This window comes from Uloborus diversus, chromosome 2 (assembly GCF_026930045.1).
Source record: "Uloborus diversus isolate 005 chromosome 2, Udiv.v.3.1, whole genome shotgun sequence".
NCBI lineage: Eukaryota > Metazoa > Arthropoda > Arachnida > Araneae > Uloboridae > Uloborus > Uloborus diversus.
In genome coordinates, this window is record NC_072732.1 from 108,578,531 (window position 1) to 108,593,035 (window position 14,505).

A 14,505-nucleotide genomic window follows, 5' to 3' on the forward strand; every position below is an offset into this window, starting at 1 on the left:
ATAACGTCACAGTTCTAGAGACCAAAATAAGAAAGTGGAGAAATGAATGGATAATGGGCCATATATATCGTACAAATGGGTGAAGCACAAAAATGCCATTTCAATTCATTATTTGCAAAAGGAAGGCCCTTAAAGCAAATAAATATTTCACAAAATGAAAAAATCTGTAAAATGAGGAGCATTAGTTTTCTTTGAAAACAGATTTTCGTTTGCACTAAAACGCAAAAGCAGTATCCTTTGTTCCACGATTTGACATTAAAAAATCATTAAAAAAAACTTTTTAGAAGTTTTTGGCACAGGCTATTTTTTTTACCTCACCAAAGCTAGTATTGGGATTTCAAAGGGGTTTAGCTAATTTAAGTGTTATTTTACTACGAAAAAAAATGCTTAAAATGAAAATAAAGTGAAAAAATAATAAAATAACTAAACAAAGAAATGAAATAAGATAAAGAAAATTATATATATATATATATATATATATATATATATATATATATATATATATATATATATATATATATATATATATATATATATATATATATATATATATATATATATATATATATATATATATATATATATATATATATATATATATATATATATATATATATATATATATATATATATATATATATATAAAGAAGTAAAATAACTTATTAGATTTAGCGAGCTAAACCACGGTAAAATGTTTGAAGTGTCCCGTCAGCTGGAATTTTTTTTACTGTGGTTTGACCTATTTATATAGTTTTTGACCATTATGAAATATGTATGAGAAAAACCACGAAAAAATTTCTCATTGCAGAGGGGACTTTGTAAAATTTTTATCGATACTAAAATCCAATTTGGTTTTGGAAATTATGTTCCAAATGTTTAACTAGTAAGTGTTTTTATTGAAAATATGTTACCAACTCTTGAAAAAAATTGCAAATCACTTTTTCATGATCTTATACCTTGGTCATAGACTAACAAAAATATAAGGTACAAAACGCTTTTATAGATCTTAACAAGAAAAATATTTTCTGGAATATTCTCAAAAATAAAAAAAAACATTGTTGTTTACCTCATGAAATGTTCCTACTATTATATTTTTATTGCTGAAAAAAAAGCGAAAAAGTGTTATTGAATTCCAACCTACAATAGAGGGGAAGCAATTTTTTTCATCTATAGATAGAAAAGTTTGCATCTTTAAGGTAAACACAGGCAAGTGCAGAGTATGAATGTTTTGAAAATGACTAAATTATATCTATGCCGTGATCCGACTCAAGAATATCATCTGAAAGTCCTGCCTCCCGAAAATATGGCAACAACCAGGATTATGGATATGCTGCCGGATCTTTCTAAAGGGTATACTACTCACTTTACATCGCAGGAAAAGCACTCAAAACCTGACATGAATGTCTTGACAGCTGTCCTTGTCTTGTTGTCGGATGGAGTTGACAGCAAGACAGGAGACCGATTACAGGAGGCTGACGCAACCGAACATGCTACCGATGAAGCATTGAAATCCGCATGGTTGCAACTTGAAATATAATAAGTTTGCATTTCCAAACAATGATTTAAAATTCTGTTTAGAAAGGTGCTTAGTTTTAAGAAACGAGAGATGAAGTTAGAATCTGGAGCTGATAGTGGGGTGGAAGCAAATGCTGAGTTAAATAGTTTCTTGAGGAATATAGATCCCCTGGTCCTGGTGGTTGACATCAGATGATCAGGAAAGTAAACAACTAAGGAATTCGATTTTGTGTTAAAGAGAGCTTTTAAACATTTGTCATCCCTCCAATGTGTTACAGAGACAATAGTGCACACACTTTTAAAAGTGGAAAAAAGTCTCCTTTTTTTGTGTTTATTTTATACTAGTGTAACTTTTCATGTTTAATGAATAGGTCTTTGCTCGAGAACATAGATTTGAGCAGTCAGTTGTCATGAAGCGTAAAATTATTGAGGCGATTAGTATCAAAACTAAATTCATCCACTTTTTAAATTTTACAGGTGAAACAGAAACAAAAATATAAAAAAGTTTATTTTGAAGAAACATTATTTTCGACAGCAATTTTCGACCTGATTGATCTGAAAACGAGAAAATTTCGCTTTAAAATTCGATTTTCGAGAGATAATATCAACCAAGTAGAATTAAACCATAAAAGAAAACACATTTTGAAAATTCATAGCCTGGGGGGGGGGGGGGGTACCTATTGAAAACGCGTGAACTAAACTTGGTTTGGTTTCTTTTCAGTTGTTATTTTCTTTTCTTGTGAGTTCACTAAACATATCTCCCGAACAAATTGAGCCATCACGATTGTTTATTGCTTTCATTTGACCGTCCTTGATGTCTGGTTCCTTTTTCAGAATGGACCAGGGGCATCTGCTGCACCGCCGTCCACCGAACGACGGAGCTGCTCCTCTGGTCCTAGCCTCCACTAGCAGCACTGTCTACCGGAATCCCCTCTTCCTAAGCGGTGGCGTCCATGTCCTGCATACACACACGTCTACACACAAACAAGTCCTTACACACATACACACACGTAACCACCCAGGAGGGGGGGCAGGCTTGGGAGGACATGAGCCGTTTCTAGAAACAATGGCCTCCAATGAGTAGGGTCCTGTCGCAACTCGTCATTCCGAAAACATAATTCGAATTCAAAGTGTCAGAATTCAAATTAGATATATATTAACAAATTTGTTTTCATCTAAAATTTGCTTATATTGCGTGCAGAAATTTGTTACATAACCTTGCTAAAACATAAGCTATACCAACCTAAGAGACGCTTTCTTTCGTTTTTAAATCCGATTACAAATGGTAATTTCCGGGTTGTCTCATTTGCCAATAAAGTGCGATGAGAACAGCTGTCACTTGTGCAAATAAAATCCACATTCTCGCGTGCTATATATTATTTGCTCGTTGTTAACCACAGCACACGCACACACATTTATTCATCTTTAAGCTCTCTCGCTACATCATTTTTTACTATTTTCTCTTCGTCTGCTGGAGGATTTTGAACCAAATGAAATACTTTTTTTCCTCCTTTAAACGACGGAAATATAACGTATGAAACAAATGCGATTGAGTTCTTATATGTTCTTTGTTTTCTATTTCTGTGATAAGTACAAATGAAGCGAAAGTTATTACTTTTTTTTTTAAATGTCAGCTGTATGATTTTTTTCCCTTCATTGGACAATTGTCCTCTTATCAAAGAATTGAATGATAGTCACATCAGTTATGTAACATCTCGCGCTTTTTTTGTTTCTATTCAGGCATTAGCTATTTCGGTAAACCAAGACGAAAAATAATGTGGAGCTATTTTTGTTCGATGCCAATAAATTTCTTTCTTTCATCCCCCCCCCTGCCATTGCATGTTTCCTCTCAAGCGTAAAAAAATGTCATTTACCAATATACTAGTACACAGTTCTTGGTTTGTATTGCTTTTTTATTTGAAATTTATTTTTGCATAAAAAGAAGTTTTGCTTGCTAGGAGTAAAGAGTGGATGTTCTCTTAACATTGGTGAATTTTAAGCCATATCATAAATTCTCTCACAATTGCACAAATAGTTGTCATGGATTTACAAAATAAAAAATATATATCCTTTTATTTTATTTAGCTATTGCTAACTTTCCACTGCCATGGACATGTTACGAGCAGAATCGAGTTACTTCGATGCCACTATCTGTCATCTGCTTCAACCTTTAAAGAATAAGCAAACCTGCTTTGCATTTGAAATCCCATCTAAAGCCTTCCAAATGACAATACGAGTGCAATTCTATGAAAAATATAAGTGATATTCAATTATAAGGAAAAATATATCCTGATAGATAGCAAAAACTCACTAATAATATGTTTTGAAGGGAGCAAAAAATTGCATACAATATTCCTGCATATAAAAAAAATCAATTACTGAAAAATAAGATTTTTTTTCATGTACTTGACATGCCTTCCAAAAAATTGAAACTTGAAACATTTGCTCATACCAATTTAATGTTTTAAAAAAATGTAATGAAAATCCGAAATAATTATTTCTGTAACCCAATTTGAATTCATTAAATAAAATATGAGTGAATAAATCGCTATTCAAAATACGACAAAACTTGAAATACTTCCGTCAAAACAATATCTTAACAATCCATAGGTATCATTTTCTGAATTAAATTTGAACACGAAACATTCATTTCCAAAATATCAATCGTTATTCTACATATGACAATAACTCCATTGAAAACAATATCGCAAAAATTATTATTGTTCCATTGTAGCAGAATTTCGAGTAACATAATTTTAAAATCATAAAAGTATCAATAAACTCTACAGCCCATAATGGAAGAAGAATAAATAGCAAAGAACTATGACCTAACAACTAGCTTCAACAAACATTCAGTTGTTATCTTGAAATGCTTCACTGCACCATTGTTTAACAATATCACAAAGCTAGAAACACTTAAAAGAGCGCAAGGAGTTGGAATTCTGCAGCAAAAGTTATCTTATCGCGGCTACCATTTGTAGTCTTTTATACGGTTGCCAATTCGCACTTAAACAATTACGGAAACGTTTTGGAAAATTTGTTCAAGCAAAACATTTTGTACTTAATGAAACGTCTCAGGCTCGAATATTCGCCCCCATTAATTGACAGACACGTGATGTAGGGAGTTATTATTTGTAGTGCGATTTTTTTTAAAGCGGTTTATTAAAATATAATGAGTTAATTAAGTTGCAAAAGAAAATCAAAAACAACTTCGATAGTGATGAAGCAATGATGCTTTTATTCCAAAGTTAATGAGCTTTTCTTCCATTCTGTCACACTCCTTACTTAATATTCTTTTCTACAGATGCCATTATAACAGCCTGCAAGTTGATGGGTCGTACAAGCTGTGGAAAAATGGAAAACAAGGGGATCATGGTAGGTAGAATTCTGAACCTAGATTAGACCGACCAATAAATGAACGCTTATATTTAATTTCATTTTCAAAATCTCATAACAGGGCTATTCCACGGATAACGGACATTTGTCCTGCAAGTGGCAAATCATATACATAAAAAATAATAATTTAAAAACGTAATGAACAAAATTTTGCTGCTTAAGAAATCGCAAAGGGATGTGTGATATCTTGAGCAAAAAATTTGTTCATTACTTTCTGAAATTAGTACTTAAAAAGGAAAAACATGAGCTGTGACATGCGGGACAAAATGGTGACTTTTTGGTGATGAACATTGTTAAAAAGTGTAGCAAGCGCAGGATCGGGGGGGGGGGCAGAGCTTTCGCCCCCAGGCGCCAGCTTTTGGGGGTAGGGGCAGCAAATTCATCCCATTTCTATGTTCATTTTCGTTGACACTAGAGACTGAAAACTTAAAGAAAAATAGGTAAGAGCAGCAGTTTCAAGATTTTTTCCCCGGTTCGGAAAAATCGTAACATTTGGCATATAGCATTAAATACATTTTAATTGATATATTTCACTATTTTTTTTTTTTTTTAATTGAGATAACTTTTACGACTCTGTCAGGTTTTTTTGCGAGGTTGAAACGAAAAAAAGAAGGAAAAGAAAAATGAGCACCAACCAGACGAATGAACACCTCAACCTGTGGACAACCACAGCATTTTCTTGACGCTTTTCCTTTGAATAAGCATGGAGGGAAGTTGAAGTCACTACAGGCATTTCATTTGAGAAAAACTTTTGAAGTTTGAAGCGTTATTTTTAAAAAGAAATTATGAGCTGTTCTTCACTGACCTGTGTACTCTACCTATGCGCTTACGGAAACATAAAGCTTGACCACGGAGAGATGGAGGATGACCTTGAAGCGGAAACATAATTTGTATCATTTGTAATAAGTTGTTATTATTTTGTAATAAACAGGATTAGCTTACTACTAGGCACTTTCCGGCAGATTCTACCGATTGAAAAATGTTTCCTCTTCAAGGGCATTCGTAATCGCTCCGTGGTTAAGCTTTACTGCTATCATTAAATTAATTCCATTGCAATTGAAACATACTTTCACATGTAGACAATATCCCATCCTCCATGGCGTTTAAGGTTCTATCACCAAGATTAGTTCTAAATCTTATTCAAAAACCAAGTGTTAGAGTAATTAAAAAAAGACCTAAATCAGACAATAAATAGCTCTACTCCTTCATTAAAATGTAAAAATTCTCGGTACTTTTTGAGTAGCTTTCTTCATTGTTTTACGAAGAAAATTTTTTTGCACTTGAGAAACATCATGGAATTGCTTATTTAGATAAACGTTGCATGCATAGTATTTCATTGCAATGCTTAAAATCGAAAGGATTAGAAAGAAACTTTTCATTTTCAAAGAAGAACAAATAATAAATAAAACAGGGCGATAATGGGGTTGTTTCCTTCAGTCAAAAGTAGTACTTTTAGTCACTGAAATTGATAGAATAAGCAAAAAAAAAAAAAAAAGTAACATGGACCCAGAAAATTCTTTCATTTTCCCAACAGTTATTTTTTAATTAATTTTTTTCTACGTTTGCTATCAACCATATCGTTGCCAATACACGTGAGTAAAGATGCAAATTAAATATTTTGCACTGTGAAAGGCAACACAGAATGGCATTTCATCATTTGTAAAGTCATCATCGGCAAGAAATGTAAACAATGAAAGATCAACGATTTAAGTATTTTTTTAAAAATATCAAACTTAAACAAATTATTTAAAAAATGGTTAGATCCTATGTTTTAAGGTATGTTCTTTCAGAAAGAAATACTTTTAAAATATTGTAAATAACCCTATTATTGCCTATACATTTTTTCCCAACGTGAATATCAGCTTAATCCAAGCTTCGCACTCCTTCCACAGAATTGTTTCGCGCGGTGTACTCTCACTACCAGATTTTCCCCTTGCGGTGCATTCCGTTCACCAGAGAGACAAAGATTACTCAAGCCCTTAGGTTCAAATGAATGAGAATCAAAACATTCATACATCACTCAGTATGTGTTACCTGTAGGTCAAGTGGGACGGAGGAAAAGTTTAAGGGTGAAATTAAACTGTGGCCACACATCGGTGCTTCAATTATGTGGGGCCGACGAGAGGCCATGTCAGTCTAATCAGAAACTAGGAACCCGTCCCTTGAAGAGATTCGCCTATCGGAATCGGAGTAGCATGAATTTGGCAAGTTTTATGGGGGGAGGGACTCCAGCGACCAAACTGACAAAGAGTCCGCCTTGGTACTCGGCGGCCCTGTAATGGTGTGCAAAATACAGGAGGGCGAGTGATTAAGGGTAATTAAATCAGACGTGAGAATTAAGAAATTTACATCAAATATCAGTGTAATCAGAGCTTAATTACTAACAAAAGAAGTGCAGGTGGTCTGAATTCCCCAGAACTTTTTTTTACACGCAAATAGCCTGAATTTAGCCTAAAACGTTGAATTTCGCATAAAATTGAAAAGAAGTGTAGGAACTCAGTTCCCGTGATCTCCTATGCAAATTACGCCCTGTGTACGATAAGTGTCCGCCAAACTCTAGAGGGAGATATCGGCTCAAAAAGATTGGGAACCAATGTTCTAGACAATCAAATCTCCAAAATACGATGAGTTTAGAAAAATTTAAGTGACATTTTACACGCTTGACTGATGATAAGCCGAAAATGGTTAAACCATTCCAAAAGCACAGTCCTGGAAATTCCATTCAAATTAATACCATGTTTTGAATTGCAAATTTAATACAAAGATACCCAGAAAAGCACATGTTAAACCTGAGATTTTTTTCCGAACGAATCTTTGTGAGTTACTTAAAATGAAGTGATTGATCAGTTTGAAATAACATTTCGTTTTTTATCAGCTTGCGATGCTTAATGCCGGTAAAGTTGTCGGAATTTTTTCTAAACGTTTTAGTAATTCATCTTCTTTCTTCGAAAAAAGGGCTGTCAACCAAACTGGAGGAAACTGCTTTTTTTTTTTTTTTTTTTTTGATACTGTTTAAAGTACTAATCTAAAGCTCTGAGTTTAAATAAGCGGATGTATATTATATTCCTGTTTCGACACCAAAAGAAGGGGTGCCCTGACAGGAGATCACTGTGACCTTCCCAAAAATGTCCTTATTCGACCAATTTTGTCTGACGATTCGGCAAAATTATCATCATTCGGCAAAATTTGGAGTTCCGCCCTTCCTAAAATTTAAGCTCGGTGCGCCCCTGGGCGAACGAAACAAACTACAGTCGAGTTCCGACTTACGCGAGGGGTGCGTTCCCAGAGTCCTCGCGTAAGTCGAAATTTCGCGTTGTGAAAAAGGGTATGTATACCACTTTTTGATTAAAATAAACTAATATTTTAACACCCTTCAGACGGCTGTAAGCCATTCCTTAAGTATATGACAACGTTTTCTAAGTTAGAGACTGAATTTATACTGCATTAAAAAAAAAAAAACTACACAGAAAACTTTAATATAAAATGCTTATACTGTTATGATGCACAAAATCAATGAGCAATGGGAGAGTGAGACAAAGTGCAATACTGTATGTAGAGTATGAAAAAATGATAAAAACGAAATGCATAACTATTACACTATTCTACAGTAGATCAAATTATAATTGTTTGTAACTAAAAAACTGAAGATGATGATTGTTGTTAAAGCTCCTCCGTTAATATTGATGTTCTCTTACATATCGAGGATCTTCCCTTTTGCTTAAATTTTAACAAACTTTCCCTTAAGTAATTTAAGCTGAAACAGCACGCTTAGATACTACTATGTTAAATTAACTTTCACATTTAGAGTGGAAAATACCGAACTTCCGCACTTCAGTGATGCCACAGGAATGAAGTCTATTCACGATACCAATATTTAGTTAGCAAGCACTGAAGACGATACTTAGCCGAGCTATTCCTTAACGAAAATTTTCGTGTTGCGGGCGAGGAATTCGCATTAGCTCTTAAATTCGCTACTCGTGAAAAACTCGCGTTGTAGCCATTTCGCGTTAGTCGAATCGCGTTGTAGCGCGAGTTGACTGTATTGTCTTTTTCAGCTATTAAAAAGAATATTGTTCATAGAGTGGTTCAAAAATATAAATTTTTCGGAAATCATATTTTCCACAAGCCTGACATTTTTCTATACGTTACTATAGAACTAAAGGAAAAAATCAAGTGAATTGATAAATATTTAGGGGTTGTGAAAGTTTAGCGATTAAAGATGCTGATTTAGCACTGAGAAAGTGAAATCTTTACTAAAACTCCGTTATTTTGGTGAAAGGATATTTTCTAAAAGTACAGACATATTGTGAAAAGTGTATTTTACGTTAACAAACCTTACAAAACAAGTTTCTGAAATTCAAAGGTTCCATACAACATTTTCTTCTTATTTACTACGATTTAATAACATCATTGGCCATCAGCGTCACTTTCTCGGGCGTTGAAAAATTTTTTCAGTGCAGTAGAATTGACAGAAGAAGATGTTCAAGACATCTCTTAATAATTTGAGTAAATTGTGATAGTTAATTGATTTGTTTCTAAGTGCCCTGTAAACGATGAACGTTTACAAATCTTTCATTTCGTAATATTTCATTTTGTTCCGAGTCGCGACACTAAACCTACTCTGACTCATCCAAATTTTGGTTTGATAATTTACTTTGCTTACAGAAGTTCCAAACCCGTGGCGGTGGGTCGCGATAACAAATAGGGTCGCGAAGCATTTCTTACGGGGTCGAAAAATTATGTACCATTATATAGTTTAAAAACTAATACTTGAAGAAATTAGTATGTTGTGACCATTACGAAACTTTCTCCTATATCTATCTGATGAATTCTTGGATCTCACGTATAATCGCTCTTGTAATCGCGACTACAAAATTATGCTATCCGCAACAGCGGGAACATGCCGCTTTTTGGGAAGTTGGAGATTTTAATTGTTTAACGTTAATTTTTGATTCCAATGCCTGCGAGAGGAATGTTTCTGCTTTTGCCTACGTAAACAAAGACTAGGGAAAACTAATACTTGAGGAAATTAGTATGTTGTGACCATTACGAAACTTTCTCCTATATCTATCTGATGAATTCTTGGATCTCACGTATAATCGCTCTTGTAATCGCGACTACAAAATTATGCTATCCGCAACAGCGGGAACATGCCGCTTTTTGGGAAGTTGGAGATTTTAATTGTTTAACGTTAATTTTTGATTCCAATGCCTGCGAGAGGAATGTTTCTGCTTTTGCCTACGTAAACAAAGACTAGGGAAAACTAATACTTGAGGATATTAGTATGTTGTGACCATTACGAAACTTTCTCCTATATCTATCTGATGAATTCTTGGATCTCACGTATAATCGCTCTTGTAATCGCTACTACAAAATTATGCTATCCGCAACAGCGGGAAGATGCCGATTTTTGGGAAATTGGAGATTTAAATTGCTCGGCGTTAATGTTTGATTCCAATGCCTGCGAGAGGAATGTTTCTGCTTTTGCCTACGTAAACAAAGACTAGGGAAAACTAATACTTGAGGAAATTAGTATGTTGTGACCATTACGAAACTTTCTCCTATATCTATCTGATGAATTCTTGGATCTCACGTATAATCGCTCTTGTAATCGCTACTACAAAATTATGCTATCCGCAACAGCGGGAAGATGCCGATTTTTGGGAAATTGGAGATTTTAATTGTTTGGCGTTAATTTTTGATTCCAATGCCTGCGAGAGGAATGTTTCTGCTTTTGCCTACGTAAACAAAGACTAGGGAAAACTAATACTTGAGGAAATTAGTATGTTGTGACCATTACGAAACTTTCTCCTACATCTATCTGATGAATTCTTGAATCTCACGTAATCGCTCCTGTAATCGCTACTACAAAATTACGCTATCCGCAACAGCGGGAAGATACCGATTTTTGGGAAATTGGAGATTTTAATTGTTTGGCGTTAATTTTTGATTCCAATGCCTGCGAGAGGAATGTTTCTGCTTTTGACTACGTAAACAAAGACTTGGGAAATATTTATTTGCATAGGGATACCATACAACAACAGGATTAGCAAAATAGAGCTATGCACGCAAAAATTGAACCACCGGGTCCTTTCCCAATGGGGGTGTTTTCTTCAGTCAAAAGTTCTACTCTTAGTCACTAAAATTGATAGAATAAGCAAAAAAAAAAAAAAAAAATCATAATAATCATATGGAGCCAGAAAATACTTTTAGTTTCGCAACATTTAATTTTAATTATTTTTTCCAATGTCAGATTTCTAAAACAAAATGTTTCTTCGTGTGACGTCACAAACAGCCGTGTTGTATCGGTGCGCGTGGTTGTCTTCTGGCAAGATATCGATCGCCTTTTGGTGATTTTTCACAGCGAGCAATCGTTTAGTAGAAGTCAAAATTAAAAAACAAAGTAACTCACCCCGTGTTTTTGACCATGCTCTTTCAGAAAAAGGAATTTTTGAAAAATGGGAAACTACCCAATGGGGTTGTTTTTTTAACCGACGAAAAAACGGAGGAGGTTCTCAATTCGATACGTATATATATTTTTTTTTAATGTATGACCACGCATAACTTTTTACAGAACAGTCTGATTTTGATAATTCTTTTTTTATTGGAAAGGGTATACCCCGAAGGTGGTCCCATAAAAATTTTGAAAAAAAAATCCTACCCTAAGGGTGGGAAAAGGGGGTTGATTTGTTGTTCACTCACAGATTTTTAATGTATGACCACACATAACTTTTTACAAAATAGTCCGATTTTGATAATTCTTTTTTTATTGGAAAGGTTATACCCTGAAGTTGGTCTCATATAAATTTGGAGAAAAAATTCCCACCCTAAGGGTGGGAAAAGGGGGAGATTTGTTGTTCACTCACAGATTTTTTTTATATATGACCACACATAACTTTTTACAGAATAGTCCGATTTAGAATATTCTTTTTTTTTAATTGGAAAGGGTATAGCCTGAAGTTCTTCCTATATAAATTTGAGGGAAAAAATCCTACCCTAAGGGTGGGGAAAGGGGGGCGATTAGTAGTTCACTCTAAGATTTTTTGATGCTGAATTGGGTATAACAAAAAAAAAAAAAAAACCTCACGATGAATGAGATGCAGACTTGTATGTCTCTCGTGTGTACTGTCTTGAGCAGGTAAACGACAGTATCTGCAGAAATGAATTTTCGAGATATTTGAAGAATAGTGCGCTGGATTCAGTACTATCAACTGGGAAATGTTGGAATTATATTTTTTTTAGCGGAAACCAAATAAGTTAGTTTGTACAACAAAGCTAACGTACAAACAATGATGACAAAATGCAAAAAAAAAAAGATAAAATTGCAGTTATAGCCCTTTACCTGCACACGGCAGTGTAGACCTCTCAATCTCTGGTACTTGTGATTAGGGTTAGTTTTTAGTGCCAGTCGTCAAACATTTTTTATATTCAGGATTTGTATGAAAAAATAGGGCGAAGTTTAGTGATGGTGACATACTAATTTTAACCGACGAAAAAACGGAGGAGGTTCTCAAGTCGACACGTATATATATATATTTTTTTTAATATATAACCACACATAACTTTTTACAGAATAGTCAGATTTTGAATATTCTTTTTTTATTAGAAAGGGTATAGCCTGAAGTAATTCCCCTATAAATTTGAAGGAAAAATTCCTACCCTAAGGGGGGGGGGGAGAGGGGGTGATTAGTTGTTCACTCCAAGATTTTTTGATTCTGAATTGGGTATTACAAAAAAAAAAAAAAGCTCACAATGAATGAGCTTCAGACCTGTATGTCTCTCGTGTGTACTGCCGTGGGCAGGTAAGCGGCAGTATCTGCAGAAATGAGTTTTCCAGATATTTGAAGAAATGTGTGTTGGATTCAGTAGTACTAACAATAAGAAAATGTTGGAGTTATATATTTTTTTCAGCGGAAACCAAATAAGTTAGTTTGTACAACAAAGCTAACGTACAATAGATGACAAAATGCAAATTCGTCAGCAATTTGTGTTATCGTAGAAATATCGATCACAGTAGGAAAATGCACACGAACATCTTTATACAGTGCATTATTCTTTAGGAGCCACTGCAATGCCACTTGAAGTTTACCTATATCAATTTGAAACTCCCTAGAATGTTCTAAATTTTCACGACTTTCTACTACGAGCACTAATCCAGTTTGATTAGGTTCAAGCGGAAGTTGTTCTGCCAGCTCGACCACATCCTGAGCAAAAAGGATTGCCTGCCCTTTGCACCAGTCTTGGCTCAAACGATTTTGAACTTTTATTATTTTAAGAGAAATGGCACTACTCTGCAAATAAAACGTTTCTCAATTTCCGATAACTCATCAATTTCTGTAGGTATTGCAGCTACCGACATTTTGTTCCAATAGGCCTGGGGTGGAGTTTTATGTTTTTTAATATTGTTTGAGCATCGTGAACAAGTAATTATATTACCTAAAGCTACCAGTTCGTTAGGCAAAATAGAGCCTACATTTTTAGTTTGATATTTCCTACGTTGCTGAGGATACAAATTTTTTTTGCATATTGAACACGACAAGTCAGCATAAACATTAATTGATTTCTTAAAGTTTTCTGCGTTACACTGGTTTCTTCGCTCGCGAGCTGCTTGTCGCATGGCGCTCAGACGATTAGTTCTCTCCTCGGAAAATTCGTGAAGTACCACCATTGCTGAACGGTTACGAGCAGCATCCAAACGCAGCATACGTTCGTCCTCAATTTCATTTGAAAGTCGCTCTCTTATCAGATCTAAACGATGAGCGCGTTGCTCTTCACTTTCATTTGAAAGTCGCTCTCTTATCAGATCTAAACGATGAGCGCGTTGCTCTTCACTCTCATTTGAAAGTCGCTCTCTTATCATATTTAAACGACGAGAGCGCTGCTTATCACCTTCTTGCAATAACCTATCGTTATTGTAGCTTCTCATTCTCGACAGTCTTTAATCGCGCTGACCTAAACTCTCCTGTGAACGTGTTAATGTAATTCTCTTTCTGTTTGCTTCCAACCTTTTTTCTTTCTCATTAATAGATTCTTCTAAACATCTTTTCCTCATCCGAGCAGCATTTTTTGTAGGCCTACCCATGTTAGTATATAAAGCCTGCTTTTTTAAAATTATTTATGTAACACAACAGATAATTGTTAAAATACGATTATATATATATATATATATATATATATATATATATATATATATATATATATATTATATATATATATATATATATATATATATATATATATATATATATATATATATATATATATATATATGTTAATAGCTAAAGTAAGGTAGGTAGCTATTTTAAAAGTAATCAAAAATATAAGCATACAGATTATAGCCACATTAGTAGCTTATAGCCACAAAAAATTATAAAATAAAAACTTTTTAACAAAAAAATTGAACCGCCGAAAAAACTGAAAAGCAAAAAATAATAAACCATTTTAATTAAACCTTAATAACTAAGTTCTTAAACTGATGTAAGTATACCTAAGTATATATTTTTGTAATAATTTAGAGTTTTTAATTAACCTTAATAACTCAGTTCTTAAATTAATGTAAGTATACCTAAGTAGTTTTGAGTCGGTGCCAAACAA